Source organism: Mastomys coucha, unplaced genomic scaffold (genome assembly GCF_008632895.1).
Source record: "Mastomys coucha isolate ucsf_1 unplaced genomic scaffold, UCSF_Mcou_1 pScaffold6, whole genome shotgun sequence".
Taxonomy (NCBI): domain Eukaryota; kingdom Metazoa; phylum Chordata; class Mammalia; order Rodentia; family Muridae; genus Mastomys; species Mastomys coucha.
Window position 1 is genome coordinate 22,382,448 of NW_022196912.1, and position 12,567 is coordinate 22,395,014.

At 40.5% G+C, this 12,567-nt stretch overlaps 1 protein-coding gene and 1 long non-coding RNA gene across 6 annotated transcripts in view; both read left to right on the forward strand.

The window, feature by feature from the left end:
- The window catches only part of LOC116080918, a 16,816-nt gene extending 13,432 nt beyond the window's left edge, over positions 1 to 3,384 (forward strand). Inside the window, exon 4 of the long non-coding RNA XR_004114670.1 lies at positions 3,289 to 3,384. This is a non-coding gene — a long non-coding RNA (uncharacterized LOC116080918). The remainder of the gene's footprint in view (positions 1 to 3,288) is intronic.
- The window catches only part of Alk (ALK receptor tyrosine kinase), a 722,886-nt gene that overhangs the window by 429,062 nt on the left and 281,257 nt on the right, over positions 1 to 12,567 (forward strand). The gene's annotated exons all lie outside the window — the stretch shown is intronic.

Genomic DNA, 12,567 nt, shown 5'->3' on the forward strand with positions numbered 1-12,567 from the left:
ACTTTTATAGTACTTATTTTTATTGTTATAATATTTTATAAATTTTAAGGAATATGACAAAAAAAGATTGTAGGTATTGAAGGGGGGTCTATGGGAGGAGCAGTGGTACAAAAGGGAAACAAGAATGTGATTAAATTCTATTTAATTAAAATATGTTTTTAAATGTTAACATATTCAGATAAATTGAAATCATATAACTTTTCTCATCATAATGCAATAAAAGTTTAAAAAAAAAAAGACTAGGAGATGGCATAGTGAGTGAAAGCACTTGCTGTACAAGGAGAAGGACCTGAGTTCAAATCCCAAGAACCCAGAAGTCAGACAGTGTAGGAGGAATATCTGTAATCAAAGTACTTCTACAGCAATATGGGAGGCAGAGACAGAATTATCTGAAGCTTAAGGGCCAGGGATCTGAGAATGAATCAGAAAAACAACAAAGAGATCATCTCAAACGCAGTGGAAAATGAAGATGAATACTTGAGGTGACCCTCTCACCACACACACCATAGCGTCTACCTACTCACACTCAACCAATACACAGACCACACACACACACACACACACACACACACACACACACACACACACACATACACACACGCACGCGTGGACATGCAACCCCAAACCCTGATTCTACATGTGATCTGAACCTTCATCCTAGGGGCAAAGGACACTAGGTATGTCTTCTTAATTCATTGAGCCTTAATTTCCTCACCCATACAATGGACACATGAAGAATAACATCAGAAGTAAAGAGTAAACTAATGGTTGTCCAATGCTTATAACAAATATCTTAATCCCACATCCATAGATCCTTAGAGGACCCTGAATAGAATTGAGGAGGCCATTAACTTAATTAATAAAAATTCAACATTGTTTAATCTCTAATTCAAAGTTAGCATTTCTCCAATTGTGAATGTGGACAACAAATCTGCTATTCAGTAGCAGTGGACTGTGGGTTTTGTCATTAATGGAAATTACACACCAGGTATTGCAGGCATCTTGAAATACTGTTTAACTTCATTGCTACTTCAAAATTACAAATGTTATTAGATCTTCCATGAGATGGTGATATTTAATGCATTAATAAAGAATCGTATATATCATCCATCATAACATTTTTATAGCCATGTTTCAGCATCTTTTCAGATAAGTGTATTTCAGTGTGATTGGTTTCCTTTGTGATTCTCTATACTTGAAAATTTTCATTGAAGGAGCCTACACTATCATTAGACTGTCCAACAGGTTTGTGACATCCACAAAAAGAAAGAAAGCCTGATTCACTTTCTCCCTCAGTGTTTTCCACACCTAAGCATGTTTGAGGATCCCTTGAGGGGTTTGTGGGAACAAATTACTGGCTCCTCAGCTCCTTCCCCACCTCCCAAATTTCAGACTTAGCAGATCTATATCAAGGCCTGATACTGTGTACCTCTGCCAGTCTTCAGGTGAGCCTAATGCTACTGATTCAGGCCTCTCAGAGTCACTCACCAGAGAACTTAATAGGTCTTTAAATGTCCTTCTTTATGTTGACTGGACACATGAGCACTTGCATGTCATGAGGATTCTACCAGGGAACCTGGAATGACATGTTTCCATCTATTTTGAGTGTGCTAGCTCTACATTCTAAGTTTTAGCTCCTCTTCTACCCTGACCAAGATCATGTGACCCTACTACTTGCAGGCTGAGCCCCAACTCTCTACCCATAGCTCCAGTAATTGGCAGTGGCAATTCTGTCATTTTTTAGCATCTAGGCACACATGCTGCCTTTTGATTCCAACTCCTTTTCCTGTGTACCCATAGAGGATAAAGTAGATTAATTCTTAACTAGTCTAGTTTCTACTAGACAACAGTCTATCCACTGAGGACGTAGGACAATGACCATGTCCCAGTACTAACAGAATTCCCACCTTGGTATGCTTATGAGAATGGCTTGCTGATGTCTTCTCTTTAATCTATTTCCCCTTTTTGAGGTCTGCTTTCCCTTCAGAGTAAATGCATATCTACCCATCTATTGGATGTCCCTGAGATACCATATAGTTCTCATTTCCCATGTTTTGGTACCAAAGACAGCCCTATTTATTAGAGTAAGTACTTGGGGTCCAAGTTTCAGCCCATCTTGGTTAGACTACCTGTGAGAGTTCACTGTGGCATGACCTATTACATTCAAGATAGTACATTTGTCATGCTTGGCTATTTGGAATATGAGCAAGCATCAGATTAATACATCATCTTTGAAAAAGCTTATACACTTGGAGACTATTGAACTCAATCATTCATTGCATATCTATTAAGCATCAGGCATCATGCCAAACTTTAAGAATAGAACAAAAGCCAACTAAAATACAGAACTTGATTTTAAAATGCTCACACTAATGAGATATAAACATATAACTAAATAATTTCCATCTCCATTTATTTCTTTGCATATCCATTCCCATAGTTCTGCTGCAATTAATAGGGCATCTTGAAATCTGCTTTCAGTGGAAACTTTACAAAACCTAATAATGATGGTCAGTTTGGGGTTCTCCTTTATCAACCTTAGCCCTTTTGTTGTTTTCTGTTTTGGACCCCACTTTTGCTATTCATTTTTTATTGGTTATTTTACTTATTAACATTTTGAATGTTATCCCCCTTCCCAGTTCCCCCCCACAAGCCCCCTACCCTCTCCTCCCTCTCCCTGCCTCTATGAGGGTGACCCCCACCTGCCCACCCATTCCTGTCTCAGCAGCCTCGAGTTCCACTATTCTGGGTCATCAAGCCTCCACAGGACCAAGGGGACCCCCTCCCAGTGATGCCAGATAAGGCAGCCCTCTGCTACATATCCAGCTGGAGCCATGGGTACCCCCTGTGCACTCCTTGGTTGGTGGTTTAGTTGGGTCACACTTTCTATCCTAGAGATCACCAGTGCTGAGTTGGCTAAAGTGGCACCTTCTGCCCTGCTCTGTTAAGTCAAACAAATGGCTTTACATAGACAACAGCCTTCTCACACAGAGGGAGGCCAGGCTAAGATTAAAGTGAGCCACCAACTCTATCTTCTGCAGAATCTATTTTCTCTTCCTACTTGCAACATCTGAAGCTCCTGCTGAAGCCACACCATAGCTATAAAGTTCTCCTGTGAATGAATACTTTAATATTCTCCCTACAGAGCACTGTTAGCAAAGCGAGGTGGAGGAAATTATGGAGGGTTAGATTGTTAGACATCATTGTTTTTCCATTTTGGCTTTCCAGCCAACCTCAGTGAAATGTATGAAATATAATCATGAAGGCTATCTGGAATCTTCCCAACAGGATCTTGCCCAAGCCAACCCCGCTGCTTCAAAGTCATCAGTCATACCAGGGAAACTGCTTGGCATACCCTGAACTAATGTTGTTCTGCTCCGGTGCTGCTGTGATTAATTAGACTTTTAGGAGAGCTGGTGAGTCATTCGTGTTCCAGTCTCAGTTTGGGGGTTAGGGATTGACCCCAGCATCCTGCTGAATACAGTAGTTGATGAAACACTACTTATATAACAGGAACCAGGCACCCAGTGGAGCAAGTGACAGACTATTAAAGAGCAAGTAACAGGAACTTTTCAGTTGCCTGAAAAGCAGCCTAAGAGACTGCAGATAATGTAACTGTTCACGTAGCACATATTGATAGCACCTGCTTTGTTCCAAAGACCTGTCCTGGAGTTACCTAGAACTGTATATGAGTTGGTTATACTTGCCGCTGTAGAGGTGACATGCAGAAGGCAGATAGAATGTGAAGGGTCCTGTGTGTGTGTGTGTGTGTGTGTGTGTGCATATGTGTGTGTGCATATGTGTGTGTGTGTCTGGATGTGTACATACATGGGTGTGCATGTGATGCATAACTTTTATAGAGACCAACAAGAAAAAAGCAAATGAACTGAATAAAGAAGATGAAATAATTCCAACCACACAGAGCCCTCACCTTTGTCCTTGGGATGAGCTCCATGAACAAACACAAGGTGGCAGAGGGTGGGACAGATGCATGGGCTTTGAGTTCTGGGTCTGGCCCTGTATTTGTGGCCCTGATTATGTCTCCAAACAAGGTCATGTGTTTTATGAAACAGTGTTGAGCAAGCTGACTGGTTTGTGGTGGATGTTGAGAAAGTATTTCTTCACCATCTGCTGAAGCATCCCCAAATCATATGAGGAATGGCAAGATGGATAGCATCAATTCTGTTTTCAGGTGGAGAACTTGAGCCTCCAACCAATTAAGTGAATTACCCAATGTCATGGAGCTGTTAAGCTGAAGGTCCAGGACTGGTCACTGTCAGCTGCCTGGATGTTGTGCCGGTTGCCATATCTTCATGGATAAACCAGTTCAAGAGAGTCTTTTCCCCATGGAAGTGTGAGGTCTCAAATAGTTCAAGCTTAACAAATATAGTGACGTATTCTCACAGATCTGGGCCTTGGGGTAAGGGTGGGAGATAGCTCAATCAGATAAGGACTTGCCACATGAGCCTCACTTTGATTCTCAGAACCTATGTGAAAGTCAAGCATGGTAGCACAGGCTTTCAGTCCCAGCCTGGGGTAGGAGAGACAGCCAGACCCATGGGGAGAACAGGCTTGGCAGCCCAGTCTACTCACCAAGCTTCAAGCTGCACCTAGAGATCCTGTCTCAAAAGACAAGGTGAGTGGCTTCTAAGGAATGATGCCTGCGGTTGATCTCTGACCTCCACAGGCAACAGAGGAACATGCATGCCTGTGTGTCTGCAAGCACAAGCACACACACAATAACAAAACCATAAATAAAACTTAAGCTTTGAGAGCAAGGTATTAGAAAAGTAGTCTCACATCACCATCTAACCAAATCCTGTGCGGAGCCACCTAGCCATAGATCAGTTAACTGGAGAGCCTGGAGGTCTCTCGCACACCATGCTTTCTCCCTTGCGCTCAACTACTACTCTTCAGGCAGTCGGGAGCCCTAGGAAGTAACCAGCCAAACTCCAGTGTGGAAATCTGTTTGTTTCAGTTCTTTTTGAGCAACAACCCTAGACCAGCAATTCTTAGAAATCCAATTTTTGTCTTTTGCTTTTTGATGACTCTAAAGTTCATGAAGTTAGAGTATTGGTTTTTAATTAATTCAGCTTTCCACAAGTGCCAACGTCAGTCCTGCTTACTGTGGAGAGCTTTTTCCTCTCTGCTCCTGGGAAGTGGATATAGACCAATGGAGTTGACATTGTTTTTTGTCATTGTTATTCTTTTAGGACTCCATGTTGGAAAAACTTACATTTTAAAAGTTACTGTCATTAAATTCCATAGGCAGTTGATCAAAGCTTTACTTTTTCCATTAAATGAAAATTAAATTAAGCTCATTATTGTATTAGGCAGTCATTGATTGGACCCACTTTGGATTTAATTAAATGCTACTATTCATTATTTCCTCCTCTGTAGTGCTTTTTAATTTCCTTTGGTATATAATTTGAGGGTAACAACAATATCAGCAAATTATCCTTCATAAATAGTCTGAAAGGGGGAAGATACACAAACACCACAGTGGCAGTGTGAAGGTACTTGCTCATCATCTTTAATTTAGTGGTTGGCGTGTTTCTCAGTAAATAGTTTTTCCATGTTGCTGCTTTGTGATAAAGCAGGACATGCTCATGTCTCACCTAAGTAGCTCAAACATGTGCTAACTTCAAGTCATCCCTGATCCTAAAAATGTGCTGACTTTATTGTAACACTGATATTATGATCCAGGGGGTAGGTATTTGGATTAGAGTCTAAGAACATCACCAGGAAGGGTTGAAAATGCTCAGATATTCATTTCCTTTTCTCTGTGCTCATTTCTTGACAGTCTCCTAAGTCCTGAAATTGCACAGGGTGAGAATAGAACCAGGGCATCTGTCCTTCTGACATTGCTGTTCTGGAAGAGTGCATGTGACATAATACGTACCAACCTTCATCTTTCATGGAAATAACATCCTCCATTATTGCCCTGGCACCTGGGCTCATTCTCTGGAAATCTACACTTTAGGTGTGTGGTGTATGCCCTATACCATCCTGCTCTACATGTATAAAATGCATATTTTCACCATTGGGATCAATGGTAAAAACAAATATGGAATGACACAGTTGAGCTCAGTAATGCAGGCACATTCTGTCTCCACCTCTCCAGCCAGGACTGATGTGGAAGGTCCAAGAAGGATCATGCTGAGCTATGGATGCACTGGGGTTCATGTTACAAGTGGCAAAGTGTTCTAATTGTGACCAGTCAAGATGAAAGGATGAAGCTAGCTTAGTTTTTATAGCCAACTCAAGGGGTGCAGTCACTTTAAGTGGGGCCTAAAAATTGTCAATGAGGCTACCATTTTATTACAAGCTATAGTCCTAGAGACAACGATTTGTGATCAGGAACTAAACCAAAATGCCCAAGGGTTAGATATGAATGTGAGTGTGTGTGTGTGTATGTGTGTGTGTGTGTGTGTGTGTGTGTGCATGGTATATATGTAAATGTGTATATGTATTATATGTACATATGTGTGTGTGCATGGTATATATGTAAATGTGTATAAGTATTATATGTACATATGTGTGTGTGCATGGTATATATGTAAATGTGTATATGTATAATATATGTGTGTGTGTGTGTGTGTGTGTGTGTGGAACTGTGCAGGACCCCATCTGCGAAAGGAAAGAAGACAAAAACAACTACCTGTCACTCAGAGGAAGCCTAGCTTTCATGGACAAAATCCTAAAATGTAAAAATAGGCCAAGAAAGAAAGCTGAAGAATCAAACTGTCAATGTATCAAGCCTCTTCAGATTAAAAAGAGATTTTGAGATCCATCTGATAGACTTTCTTAAAAGTATATAGTGTTGGCCATGGCTAGTCCTGCCTGGAATGCACTTGATTTGACAGGCGAAGGCCGGAGGCTTGGGAGTTCAAGGTCATCTTGATTTCTAGGCAAGCCTCAGATGCATTTGCTGTCTCTTAAGACAGTGCATTGATGATGGTAATATGTCTAGTGCTGGAATGCACGTTTAGCACACATAGGCTCCAATTCCATTTCCAGCAACACCAAGAAATAAAAGGCACCCTCCCCACCAAAAAGAGTTATAGAATTTGGTATGAAAAGTTCCCAATGAAGGAAGAGCTACAACAAAATAAGAAGGAAAAAGGAGCAAGAAAAATCTAGCAAGAAGTCTAACAACAGCAAGCTTTCATAGACTTAATGATTTAGACTGGCTGTGTGTAACACAAAAGCTAACAGAAAACACAGTTACTGATAAAGCAACCCTATCAAAAATGTAAAGATTAAATGGAAAATTGGTTATCAAGGCTACAGAAGATATAAACAAAATCAGCATGCAGCATTTTACTTATGAACCTAGTTCATGCAAGAGTTACACAACGTGCTCATGTTCTATGTTCCAGGGAAGTCATACTTCACAGGGCCGATGCCTAGAAATAGGATTCTCTGACCACAGTGCAATTAAATCAAAAGTACTAATAGTGTTTTATTTTTAATGTCTAAAAACAAGAAAGGCATATGTTTAGAAACATAAAATTTCCCTTCTAAATTACTAATGAATCAAAGAGACAGTTGCAATGAGAATAGAATTGAAAGACACAATCAAAACACTAATCATAACCTGTGACATGTAGCTAAATATACTTAGAGGTCCAATTTATTTTTTTATTTTAACTTTGATCAACATTTTTTTAGTTGCAAGATTCAACAGAAGCTACAAAACAAAACAAAAATTAAACTTAAAGAAAATGTTAGAGAAAAGTAGCTGAGCACACATACCTGTACATATCTGTAATCTGAGCACTTGAGGAGCTGAGGAAGAAAGTTCATGAGTTCCAGATCAGCTAAACCTACATAATAAGATCTTTTAAAAAGCAGATGAAATGAAGAGAGGGGAGTGGAGGGAAGAGGAGGGATGGGAGAGACAGGAGGGGAGAGGAGAGAAGAATGGGACATATCTAGAATCTTCCATGAGGAGAGAAGAGATGGGACACATCTAGAGCCTTCCATGAGGACTTCCATAAAGGATTGTTCAGATCTGTGGAATAAGCCCCCAAGAGAGCTTCTGTGTATGGGTGGATGGGGTCTGGAAGGGAAGGAGGCTATGGGAGAGTGTCAGTGATAGCCCGCCTCCATTTACAGCCCTGCTGAAGATCTGTCTAGTCTCTTTCACCAGGCTACATCTGTACAGTTGTTAAGATGAATGAATGGGCAACATGTGGGATAGGAAATACACAATATAGGTGTCTTAGTCACTGTTCTATTGCTGTGATGAGGCACCAGGACCAAGGCAATTCTTGTAAAGGAAACATTTAATTGGGTCTGGCTTATGGTTTCAGAGGTTTAGCTCATTATCATTGTGGAGGGAAGCATGGCAGCTTGCAGGTTGACATAGTACTGGAAAAGTAGTTGAGAGTTCTACCTTTGGATCCACAGGCTGAAGGAAGAGAGAAACACTGGGCCTGGCTTGAGATTTTGAAACCCCAAAGCCTACCCCTAGTGGCACACTTCCTCCAACAAAGCCATACTCAGTCTAACAAGGCCACACCACCTAATCCTTCTCAAGTAATGCCACTCCCTGATGACAAAGCATTCAAATATATGAGGCTATGGGGGCCATTCTTATTCACACCACCACAGTACAGGCTTGAAAAGCTGGTATAAGCACTTGTGCCAGGACAGATGTGGGTGGAGGGGTAGGAATTATAAGAGTAGGTTCTCAGCCTGACGTTGTGTGACCTGGAAAAGTATCTGCTTTTCCTGGGCTTTAGCTGCAGAGGAATGCTTTTGAGAGAATGCTTTGGTCCAGTGATTTCAAACTCTATTTTCACATAAGCATCACTTGGGGAATAGGTGCATCAGACCGAATGAACCAGAATCCCTCAGGGTCACAGACAGTAAGGGTCTTTTAAAAATAACTCTAGCATGTATCCAGGCTTGAGAAATTCTCTTGTTGCTCAAGGTGTAGTCTGTGCATCAGTAACAATACTTAGGAGCTTTGCCTAAATGGAGAATCCCTAGCCCAGAGGCTACTAAATAGCAATCTGTATTTTAAAACAAATGTGAGAACTTCCAAGATTGGTGAGCCTTAAGTATTTTAGTTGTTATTGTAAAACATTTTCACCACCCAGAAACAATAGAATCATTTTTAGTTAGCACTTATGTACTTAACCTGGCTATATCAACCATCAGTATGCTTATGTTCCAATTTCACTTTCCCATGCAGAGTCCTAGAACCTAAGTTCAAGAGACAGACTGGCAAGATGGCTCACCAGTTAAGAGCACTCACTGACTGCTCTTCCAAAAGTCCTGAATTCAAATCCCAGCAACTACATGTTGACTCACAACCACCTGTAATGAGATCCAACGCCCTCTTCTGGTGCATCTGAAGACAGCTATAATAAATAAATCTTAAAAAAAAAAAAAGAGTTCAAGAAACAACAAATCTTGTAGACAAAAACCTGTGCTTTGTAAAACCATGAGCCTGAGAGGCAAAAAAGAAAAAAAAAATCTTTTGTCAGCTCAAGCATGCTGCCCAGTGGTCTGTCCCACTCTAACTTACCCCTAGCGATACCCTTACGAGCCAAGAGAGAGTCTTTATGAGCCCAGTGCTGCCAGGTTCTCATTCCCAGCACTGGTCTCAAACCAGGCCTGTCTCCAGGGAAGGAGGAAGTTCCTGGGCAGAAAGGACTCTGCAGAGTTAAATTAGAGGACTTGGCTTTGTCCATTTGAAGTCTGTAGTCTTGGGCATAAAGGTGGTAAAAACCAATTGGCTTGATTCCGTTTTCTGATGGGCTCCTCCTACACTTGACCATGTTCTGTCTTTTAAGACAGGCAAGACATGGGACGATTAATTACTTTCTTTCTTTGTGCATAGAGTTGAGGCTTAAGAGCCTTTGAGAATCACACAGAAAACCATTCTGTTGCTGAGTTTTAAATAGTACCTTGACCCTCTTTGCTGAATATAAAGTAACTACGATATCAATAGTCCTTCTGTTCACTTATCACTTTCCTGGGCAAGAAAGCTGTGAACCATGTAAAGAGAAAATGACAGCTGAAGAGAGGAGTCCAGAAAATCATATTTAAGGTCTGCAAAGAAGAAAACTTTGGACTTGAAAACTATTAAAACTGAAAAGACCTTATAGACAGTGGGACCAACACCATTTTTAGGTGACAAAAAAATGAAGCCTAGAGAAGAGAGACATTGTCAAAGTAAGATATTCTAGGAAGCTCAAGAAAGAGACTGGGAACCTGGCAGAGACATATTAATCAGCCAAGGTGAGCTTTTATTTGTGCAACCCATGCTAATAAAGTATGCAGGTAAAATCAAATTATATGTGAAGTCAGTTACAGGAGCTTATAGTTTACAGCAATGCTATGATTTAACAATGAAAAAATAATAATTTTCTTCCCTTCTCCACTGCTTTTCTGGTTTAAGTGAATTTGTCTGTGAAATGTTGCTTTAAGTTACATTCACTGGCTATTTAGTAAATCCTGTCTATTGCGCTTATTTTCATTTAAACCATTGAACTGTATGTAGATTGAAAGTCCAAACATAGGTACAGATCTGCCCCACAGTAGCATCATGGCTTGGGAGAATGGCTGTAACCCTATGACAATAGTCTAAACTTGTTCTTCACCATGAATTCCCCTTCTTTATATTGAGCATAGGAGAATGGCTCCTTAGGCATAGAAGAATGGTTCCTGTTAGAGAAATATGCCATGGGATATACTGGGTAATGCAAAGAAGCACACTTCTTTAAGATCTTTCTGTTCAAAGTCTAGTCCTTGGGCCATCAGCAGTGACATCATGGGACAGCTCAGTAGAAGTGTATAATCTTAGGTTTTTCACCCTTCTTGTTAAGAATCTGCAAGATATGTTAGTCAGTGTTCTGTGGCTGTGAATAGACACCTTAACTATGGCAACTCTTATAAAAGAAAGCATTCGATTAGGGCTAGCTTACCTTTTCAGAGGTTTAGTCCCTGTGGCCATGGCAGGGAATGTGGCAGCATACAAACAGACATGGTGCTGGAGAAGCTGAGAGTTCTGCAGACGGGTCCACAGACAGCAGGAAGAGAGAAGACACCAGGCCTTAGTTTTTGCCATTGAAACTTCAAAGCCCATCCTCAGTGACACACTTCCTCCAACAAGGCCACACCCACTCCAACAACACTATGCCTCTAATCCTTTCAAATCATGCCACTCCCTGGTGACCAAGCATTAAACTCTGTGTACCTCTCGGGGTCCGTTCTCATTAAAATCACCACACAAGGTATCCAGGGAGCTCCTGTTAAAGTTTGAAATGGCTGACTTGTAACACCCCATCCAGTTTCCCCAATGCTAGTTTTTTTCCTGGAGCTCTCCCAGTAATGCCTACCACCAGGCTCAGGACAAGACAACCAGCCCCGTGTCTTCCCTTTCTACTTCTGTCTAACCTCTTCTCTCAGTTGCTGTGTAAAGTAAGTGTCAAGGTTGGGTGAATACAAGAAGAAACATTGACATGCTCCAAGGACCAAGGGACACAATAAACACAATCAATCTCCTAGGACCATCCAGATCAGAATAAACAAGTCCCTTACAAATCTGGAAAGATGCCCTTTAGCACCTCTCCAACAGGAGTGAGTTATAACAGTAATTCTTTAAATATATATTTACTTTATTTATGAAATAATATGTTTACAAGGTAATATACCATGACAAGGTCCCACACACTCATGTTAGGATCAGTAAACATTAATATTTTACACTTAATATTTTGAACTTTTTCTTCTCTTAATAGACTGAGATATGTTCTCACCCATCTTTCATCTTTTGACACCCTTCTCTGAGGCTTCTGGTTACTGTTACATCCGATGATGTCATACCTTTTCTGTCTGTGCTGTACATATCTGATCCCATACCTTTCCTGTCTGTGTATATGTTGCTGAACAACACACACCCATTTGCTTTCATGCTGTAGATAATTTTGGGAACTTGTGTTTTGACTCTACATTTTGTTTTTTTCTGTGTAGAGATGTAAGAGTTTGTTCATTCATTTTTTAAAAAACTATTCTTTAATTTTTAACTGGATGAATAAAATACTGAAAGACAGGTTGAAAGGAACAAAGAAGACTGGTAAGAAAAAACTATGAAGCAATTTGGGGGTCTGGAGAAATGGCTCAGTTTGATGCACAAGCTTGAGGACCTGATTCACTGCATCCACGTGAAGGGCCTGGCACAAGGCTTACACCTAGAATTCCAGACATGGGGTGGAGAGTAGAAATGAGCAGATCCTTGGTGCTTGCTGGAAAGCCAGTCTAGCCAAATTGGTGAAGTCCAGGTTCAGTATGAGACCCTATCCTAAAATCTAGGATGAAAAATGAATTGCTATATCCATCTGTATATACACACTATACATATATACATATATATTATGTATATGTATGTATATATTTGTATGTATGTATGTATTTATATACACACAAGCAAATTTTAGTTATAGATTTAAAAATCATTTAGATCAAAGATCTCTATCAGATTCCTAGAAACACAATATACCTTTTCTGTTTTAAACCTATTTCTTCCACCTCATATGACCCTCTTCTCCA